Raw genomic sequence first — 9,951 nt, 5'->3', positions numbered from 1 at the left:
ACCTTGATGATACAATGCACGTATTTGCATGAAGTCTTGCCCGCTACACGTTTTTATCTATACTGATGGGGTTAAGTTTGTCTATTTTCTTTGTTTTTCTGTCTGTACATGCGTTTTGTTTTCTGTAGTCTTCTCTAAGTATTACGTTGTGCTACTGTCGTTACCATGCATGACATTGTGCATGGTATATACGCTACCATTTGGCGCACTGCACGCCAATCATGGTATAGTAAAAATATTGATATAACCAAGCAGTTTTGACAGAGCCTTAAAAAGAAACAAATTAGGTTTCAATTTACCACTAGGCCTATAATGTTGTAATTTATGTCTGTAATTCACGGTCACTAAACATGTTTCTAATGACAAAACAAAAAAAAGACAAATGTTAACAATGCTATTAATTTGGGATATACAGTAGTTTGGAAAGTAAAAAAAAAAACAACAAACAAACAAACAAACAAACGAAAACAAACCCAATCAAACAGTGAAAGTGACACCCACAAAGACGTCACAAAGTGACTTCTAAAGGATCAGCAACAGGAAACACCTTTACTGCAAAAAAACCCCCACAAAAACAACAAAAACAAAACAAAAACAAAAACACCACCACTCACAATAACAACGAAATCACTACTTCAGCATTCTTCGGAGCGCACGCAACACGGAAACAGACATAAAAGAAATGAATTAATGGATACATTCACTCTAAAAACGCAAATGTTGAATCAACATTTAAAAGGGCCGAGGAGTGACAGCATTTTTTGAAGTGTTGCATCCAACTTTTAAAATAACATTTTAAATGTTGAATCTAGCAGGAAAACCAACACTTTGAAAATGTTGTCACTCCTCGGCCCTTTTAAATGCTAATTCAACATTTGTGTTTTTAGAGTGTTGTATCCATTAAATTCACTTTATTTTCCTTTTTCTTTCAGGGAACATGAAATTAAAATTATAAAAATGGTCTATTAGCTTCTTCCTTCAATGTGCATAGAGACATTAATATATTATTTGTGTGATATGCGCTATACAAATATTGTTTATTATCATTATTATCAATATACATTGGGTCGACTGCAGGATGAAAATAAATGGCAATTATCTCATGAAAAACCAGGTACACAGAGTTTCAAACCAAACTTATTGCATTATCTACGTTCTGAGAAACAAAACGAGGGGTTCATTAAAGAGCAGTCCTTTTATATTGTAGACAACTCAAACAATCGATGCAAAAACTTGGACTTTTCGCTTTTCCCTATTCAATATCTAGCAACAAATCGTAGTGCCTCAACTTTGCTGTGCATGCCTTAATAAGAATAACCTGCGTTCGGTCTCCTCTATTCTCTTTATTTTGATGCGTTGTTTTGTTTTAATTTGCTTTGTTTTGCTGTGATTCAATCACATCTTTTGGCATTACTCTAGGCACGTCAGTTAGGTGGGTTTATGTTTGTCGATGTTATCATATCCGGCCCGATAAGTAATTATATCAGAAAATTACGGAATGTAATTCATTAACCCAGCATGAGATAAGGTTAACAGTATGAGTGCACTATATCATTGCTTATCAGGTATGATATTTCCCCACAAAATCCCTTGTTTTGTTACACATGTATCCAAGATAAGCCTTCGAATATTTTACTTCTGAATAAACATTGAAGAATTCAGTGCTCGGTGTGAGTATGAAATGTGAAATTCTTACGCGCTTTGACGGACTGCACCTCGAATCGAAAATGACATAATAATCATATTATAGTCTCTTCCATAAAACATACATACACCGATTCCTCTCTTCCTTTCTATTAGTATCATGTTATGTTATATGATAATTATTATATTATATTATATTATATTATATTATATTATATTATATTATATTATATTATATTATATTATATTATATTATATCATATTATATTATATTATATTATATTATATCATATTATATTATATTATATTATATTATATTATATTATATTATATTATATCATAGATTAGAATATATCATATTACATTATTTTTTATTATACTATATTAAATTGTATATACACTCAACAACAAAAAAAAAGAAGAAAGTAAACACTTTTTCAAGCTCATATTTCTCATTGAATATTTGGCTAAATATTAATGTTTATATATACCATGAAAAATGTAATTTAATTGGCTATGAACCTGGTATATAGGTCATTAAAAGGGAAACTTGGCGCATGAGTGAACACATGCGTTTTTCTCTTCTAAGGCACAAAAGTAAAAATTGCAATGATGGACAAGTTCTCATTCATCTGTTCATGCGAATGTGCTTTTCATACAATGAGAACAAAAGACAAACTTAACACAATGAAAAAAAAAACACAAATTAATTGGCGAAATTCACCCACTGATCCCTATAATGTCTTTGTAGCCCCCAAAGATAAAGAAAGGCAAAAAATAACGGAGAAAATGAAGAATCTTCTGTCAAATCCAAATTCAAATGACTTTAGAGACATGAGAGAAGAGGCAATATTAACAAAAATGGTAGAAATTTGAAATTTTCTTTCAAATTAAGAAAATTTAACATGATATTTGGTTGTTGAATTTGTCTCATAAATTCTAAAATTTCCAAATAAAGAATGATTAATACAAAAATTCTTTCCATTTCATCACCTTTGCAGCTTACTCCCTATGTTATTTGAATTTGAAGTGACAAAAACTCTTATTTTCCCCTTTTGTTTCCCACTTCGTTTTTGTTTGAGGATATAAAGAGATGCAAGGAAACAAAAACATAGTTTTGCTATTCATTCATGTCTCTCATTGTGTTAAACTGATCTTTTGTTATGAATGCTATCGTGAAGGGCATTTGCAAATTAGTGACAAATGTCAATTTCTGCAATTTTAGCTTTTGTGCCTTGGAAGATAAAAACGAATGTGTTTACTCATTTGTAAAATTTCCGTTTGTTCTAACCTACTGGGTTGATGGCCAATTAAATAACCTTTAATATGGTATATGACACAAAGATTTTTACCAAAATGTTCTATGAAAATATGTAATGGAAAAAGTATTTACTTTTTTTGGTGAGTGTATATCCATACCTGTCTATCAATCCATCTATCCATATACATTCTCCTTGCATACTTACACACATGCGCGCGCGCGCACACACACACACACACACATACACACACAAACATTTCACTGTATGATTTACATCAATACGCTTGCTAGGCAACAATGACCTTCCTCAAGTACGATGCAAGCTCCCCTTCCCTCACACAACCTGATCCGCCTCCGGTGTAAAATAGACATCTTTGAAGACGACGAAGATTCAGACGACCGAGGCATGTTCTTGCTATTTTTACTCTATCTCTGGCAGGTGATCTGGATTCACTGAGTATACACAGTCCTTTATGATACTCTGTTTTCTCAGTTATGTGTATTGAAACGAGCTCGGGCGACCATTTACTTAACATTTTGCTCAATAGCAACGATAATGACATGGAAGAAGAGTCAATAACGAAAAGTGGGTTCACCTTGATATGTGAAAATTGTAATTGTCTTCTTGTATGTCTTGCCCGCTCTTAACACTTTCCTACGGCAAGAAATGAAAATTAGAGAAATACAATAAGTCGAAATTATTATTGTGCATACTGAACGAAAAGTTACTTTCCAGCATAATCTTTTTAACGATCGCCGGCATGGAGTTTTGCGATGAACCTGTGTCTGATTTGAGAATAGGATCAAGATTTTTCAAGAACAAAGTCAGGAGCATCCCCTCTGAACAGACAACGGCGCGGCGCTGTGAACAAATTTCTTCACGACTAAAATGCACGGTTCATCACCGTTTACTATATGATGACGTTCACATCAACGAAAATGTTTTATACAAGACCTGCGTACAGTCATAATATAGTTTAATTAGTTTGTAGTCCTTCTGTACAAGGCATTCCGGGATCTGTACATATTATTGCGGATGTAATCTAGAATTTCAAGGAAAACAAAGACAGTTAATCAATTCAAGGTCCGGTTCTATGATTTCCTTAATTTAGATGCCTTCAAAATTAACGTAGGCATGCAGAAGCGATATTAAAGTTCAATATAATGTCAGAAAAAATAACCAACATCGATATTTGTGCATTTTGCACCACTCATTGTGTCGATCAATCAAATTTCGAGTAGTGACATCCTTTTGACACCACGTTTAATTTCTGCGCAAACAAGGGTTACAGCTTTTGACAAGTGAGAGAAATTGCTGACAGTTCTTTTATATTGTAAATCATCTTCCTCACAAATTTGCAGTGACAGCCACTTATTATTTAATGATCAGACACTGGTGTCTAAAATAGATATACCTTTCTCAGTGCCCCAGTATTACTAGTGGAGTGTGCCAATTTACCAGCAAAACTGTACATCCTGTTATCACCAATTCTGTTTGCACTGGCCGGGAGAACCTGAACTTTGAACGGTGTACTTATAATTCTACCTGTGGACAGACACGCCCCTAAAGTTGCTTGATGAGTTCGGCGTGGTGTGTAATGTCGATGCATGGTTTGATGACACCATAAACCTCTGATCATTTGCCACGACAGACCTTTTTCACTAATCAAGCCATAAAACGTGGACTTTGCACAACTTTTTAAACAACAAGAACAAAGTCGTCTGATATACCAATCGAGTATGAACTGTCATTATTTTGGAGGTTACTTATACAGTGGTCAGGTCACACAATGATAATGGTTGTTGCTGACGCAGTTGTAACTGGTCAACAGAAGAGCAGTAAGACATTTGCAACAGATAGCTAATCTCTTCAAATAGATGCTCGTGTTATCAAAAATTTATGTTTTTATCATTTTCAATTTGCATGGATCATGACTGTTGACCTCAATTCACGCCGATCTTCGCTCATCCCACTTCAAGATTTAATTTGATTTTTATTGGTATAATCTTATATCGTCTTGTAAAAAAGACACACCGCTCTGCCCAACGAAAAGACCTTCAATAAAATGCACATTGCTGAAGAGAAAGAAGCATTGAAGTCATGGAATCTGGCCACCCCATGCACCTATCCCAATCATCTTCGTTAATCTCTTTAACCATGCATTATTTCCATTAACCATTTCCATCGTTACCAACACCAGAGGTACCATAATTCTACCAATATTCTCATCCTCATCAACATCCTCTTTCTCCTTCTCCTACTCCTCGTCATCATCGCAATAATCGTCATACTTTCTTCAACAATATTTCTTAAGTCGATTTATAGTGACATTCATCAGTCGCTTTATTCTTCGATAACACTATAAGGTGTACTGTTTCATCCATTCAGTCCTTTTTCATTTTCATTTCCAAACAATGTGCATGAATATCACGAGCGTTAGATCATTTTTTTTAATGTAATTACCATATCAAACATCAGTTTTTATCAACATATTCTCCAATTACCATTATCATCAAAATCATCACTGAATTCATCATCACCGACATATTTCTCATCAACATTCTCCTTCAATTTCTTCTCCTTGTTATCACCATCTTATTGTAATCTTTATAGTTTCAACATAGCTGTTCACCTATATTTTTTTTTTCAAGTTGATTATAACAGTGACATTCATCCATGTCTTTTTTTCCTTCTTTGCTGTAATAAGGATTTGCCACACAGTTTTTATCAACAGAATCCTCACTCCCTATCATCATAAAAATAATCCTCGAAATCATCATCATCACCACCATCTTCTTCGCTTCCGTCGTTATGAAAATTTGTGACATTCTTGCACATGACTTCAGGAAATCCTCCCCTAGTTTCGCCTTTCATTCATGTTGATTTTCGGTTGCTGTATTCCAATCCTTCAAGTATTTACTGGAAGCTTTTGGGACTTATTAATCTATCTTTTTCAAAGCTTGCTTGGTTCATGTACATATAGCCACCATCATAACCAACCCTCAATCTACCATTTTCCTATTCCTTTTCTCTCCATTTTCCTCCTCTTTCTCAGCTCCCTGTCTGTTTCTCTCCGATATGGCTATCATTTTACATCGGGGCCCTGTTTTATGAAGAGTTAAAAAATTGATTATAGAGTTAATTTCAACTGTAAGTCTATGGCAGCCTGTGTGGTAAGGAAATTTAGCATCTTTTGATAAAACGGGGCCCAGTTCAACAAACGAGAACAGAATGCGTGTCACATTCGACATGAATAACCATTTTATTTACATATAATTATATATAATACAATTCGAAGATATGACCGCAGTCAACCATACAACCATGTAGTTTGTCTAGATATCTCATTGCCTTCACACTTCAACAAAACACATTGGCTGGAACAGCTGCGCAGAGAAATTAACATAGGTAACGCTTGGTCCATTCAAAAGGCGTGGGAACAAAAACCCTAACTGGGGAACGCACACGGATACAAATTGTACTATCTGTCTCAAAGTGCTGAAAAAAGAACAATTAAGAAATAACGATGATACCTATTCAAAGCTATGCGGATATCAAAGAATATCTAGTCCTGCACAGCCATATGATCTCAGTTTCGTCTTCAGTCTTCTGAAATTTTATCAAATAGATAAAGTCATCATTTTTTGGGGGGGATGTTATCAGTAGTAAACAGAGAGAATTGCTTCTTTTTGCCTCAGGGAAAATATCAATCAAATGGAAGTTTGAAAGTAATTTGTTTTAAACTGGTACAGCATTTATTCAACCACAGCAAGTATTGGGGGAGGGGCAGTCTGGATGCAATGACCATCTGATATTGTACGCATATTCAAACATGTTTCTGCTTTTTCAAGAATACATTGAAGCTAAAACCTCATGTTGTATAATCTAATTGTCATGATTGTATGCGACGATTCCTTTATATTCCTTATGGGCATTTCCCCAGATATAACAGATGATATGCCACCTTCATTGTACTCAATAACATTTTTGCATGTGTCAACTATACGCTCTTTTGGCATCCAGTGGATATTTCAAATAATTTCAGTAATATAATATGAGATTTATATCATCGCATTTAAAGGGAAAATGTGACAATGCAATGAATGGCGGATAGGTTTCAAATTGGGCCGCCCGCTCACATGCGAAATATGTAATTTGATAACGATTTAACATGAACGTTATATTAACGTCCCAATATTGTCGGTTTTAATGAAGGGGGGAGGACCATTACCGGTCCCTCATACATCTGTCATACACTAAGATAGTTAGAGGGTAGCAAACAACTTAAAGATATTTACGAGTGGAACAAAATAGAGGAAGAAAGAAAAGACAACTAATAAATGTTATGCTTATTGTTAGTAAGTGTACTATGTGACGGTAGGCCTATATACAATGGATATGTATTTACACATGAAAAAGCCGCTGCACGGCAGTATTCGAAAAAAACACTAGAAGCAGATCAGTACCAAAGATCAGCACTGAAAATTTCACAGTCGCTGAGAAAAGGCATCTCACAGTGGTGGGTATTTAAGTAGAAAAGCTGTGTCAACGACCGGGGCTTTTGACGTTTATTTTGTAGTAGACCCAGGTAATCAAAACTTTAGGGTTAAGTATTTGAAATCGCAGCTTCTCAAAATTACCTTAATTTGACAAACACCCTTTTAGCAGCAGCCCATTTCCCCATTCGCACATTACAGGGGAGCTTCGTCCCGTGATTGAGTATGGACGTGATCCAGAGTACACTGCTAAACCGACAGTGTAGAATACATAATTCTTAAAGTGGGTGTAGTACTTCTCTTATTAACAGGACGAACCATTAGAAAATTACTGTAAATGTGTAACGTCACAGCAGTGAGTCTGAGTATACATTATATCAAACAACAGCAACTAAACGTTTTATTGATAGTGAGTTGTTTGAGATTCAAAAAGTGCACTGTACTGCTGCACTGAAATTGTATCAAAGTTTCCGGTTATTACTAGTAGACAGAGAGAAGATCTTCTGTCTCTTTTTTCTCTCTCCCGAAAAAGAAAAAAAAAATTGTATAGATTTATTGAATTGTTGCAAAAAAAGAGATATCACGTTGAGATTTTGGCCCTCCGCTTGAGCTAAGCATTGCTCCTGCTTATCTTGAGAAACAAATTATACTCGTGACAATAGTGACCCTTGCCCCCGAGTATTCCAGATGCCACCTCAACAGCAATGACAGTTTGCTCCAAATTATCACTAATTCTTATCTTCGTTTGTGACAGATAAAGACATCGACAGATAAGGTATTTAACAACTTATAGGAGAAAGAATAGAAGCAAAAGGTAATCATGGAAAAGACGCGAATCTGTCTACTTATTGCCAACTATAGTATGAGTCAAATTAGTATGGCAATGCATGGGCACAGACTTGCTATCTGTGGTTGTCCTATAATTATTATTACAATCACTCGGCACGTATATGTGAAGATGTGTGAGCTCATTGTCAACTATAACTGAACAATTTAAGAACACACCATTGTTATCTGTGCAGAACATTATACGTCTTAATCACGTTGATAATTCGATAATATATCGCTAATGAGTTTTTGTGGAGCTCTTTTTTTTTTTTAGATCTTTCAGTTCGTTGCATTACAAATTGTGTCTGTGCAGTTTGAACACGTTATGTTGAACATAAGTTCAATATAATATTATAAGATTCTGGCATTGTTATTGAACGATCGTAGGGGAAGGGGTTGTTTTTTAGACAGCTAATTAAACTGAAATGTATAAGCTCTAATGACGGCATCGACATTATGTTGGAAGCTCGGCCAAAATACATGTCTCTCATGACTTTCAGCCTGGTACAGTGTGAGAGAGAGAAAAGAACAACAACAACAACCAATAAACGAAATAAAAAACAAAAGCAATAAAATCAACAAAAACCATTGACGAAAACACGACAAAAATAAATACTTCACCATATTCGGGCCTCGTCAACGGCTTGTCAACTTTACACCTGCGCAATAACACGCGAAGCATTAAGTAAATGGAGGGAACATATGATTTCGTGTGAATGAAAAATATGACCCATATTGATAACATAATTTTCTCGCTGATACAAGACTGTCGATCAAAAAGGAAAGTGAATTCATCAATTAAGTCCAGGTTTTTGAAGAAGAAGTGGAAAAATAGAATCTTTGTAATCATTTCTGTATATGATGCATACACCTATATTGCATTGATAGACAATTTTTGATCTGGCCTTGTAACCTCTAAATACTTCTCTTTCTTAAAAAATGACAACTTGAACTAACGACTTCACTGTGCTCATCACTTGATCAGTTTCCCGGACGGTGTAAAGTGGTCATTTTAATCTATTTACTGGCAGACGTCAGATTAGACATTCAGGTTGCATTGTAACGCACATTTTACAAACGGTATAACTGTATTTGTGCATTGTATGGTAACAATAGATTTACGACGCCATGACGCTCTAGTTACGAAAGCGTGGTCAAAATGTCTCAAATGTATCGTGCATGGTGTGATAAACGACAAAATCATTGCAAAAACGACATCACGCATGCCGATAACTTTCGACGGCCGTTCTCATCGAACCACATGCGTGTTTCCTAACATGCTTTCTCCTTGTACACCTGCAAGTTGCAACTCATCAATCAGCCGGGCTGAGGTGTCTTTGAGTTATTGATGGAAAAGCGTGGATGAACATGATGGAGGTACGAGCATCGCTGTGGGGACGAATGATAATAGCTTAAGCTTTCTGATCTTTCCCGTTCTTCTTCTCCTCAACTAGCAGGCCTGATCACGCCACGTGTTATTTCGTCAGCCATCAGCTGATTGGATTTCGTCAACTTTCACTGTCCGCCCCTCCTCCTGAGCATCATAGAGGTTCATACAGTCAGTGGGTGTGTCGTGTACTTTCGTACAAACTTGTCATCCGCGGACTAGCTATCTCATGAGCGGCGCGCACGATGTTTTCACGCTTTCCCCTTTTTTGACACGCGCTAAATGTCCGACCTCTCAAAGTCACCTTCTTTCATTCGCCATATTTCATAAATTT

Source organism: Diadema setosum, chromosome 13 (assembly GCF_964275005.1).
Source record: "Diadema setosum chromosome 13, eeDiaSeto1, whole genome shotgun sequence".
Lineage (NCBI taxonomy): Eukaryota > Metazoa > Echinodermata > Echinoidea > Diadematoida > Diadematidae > Diadema > Diadema setosum.
This window is presented reverse-complemented; position numbering follows the sequence as displayed.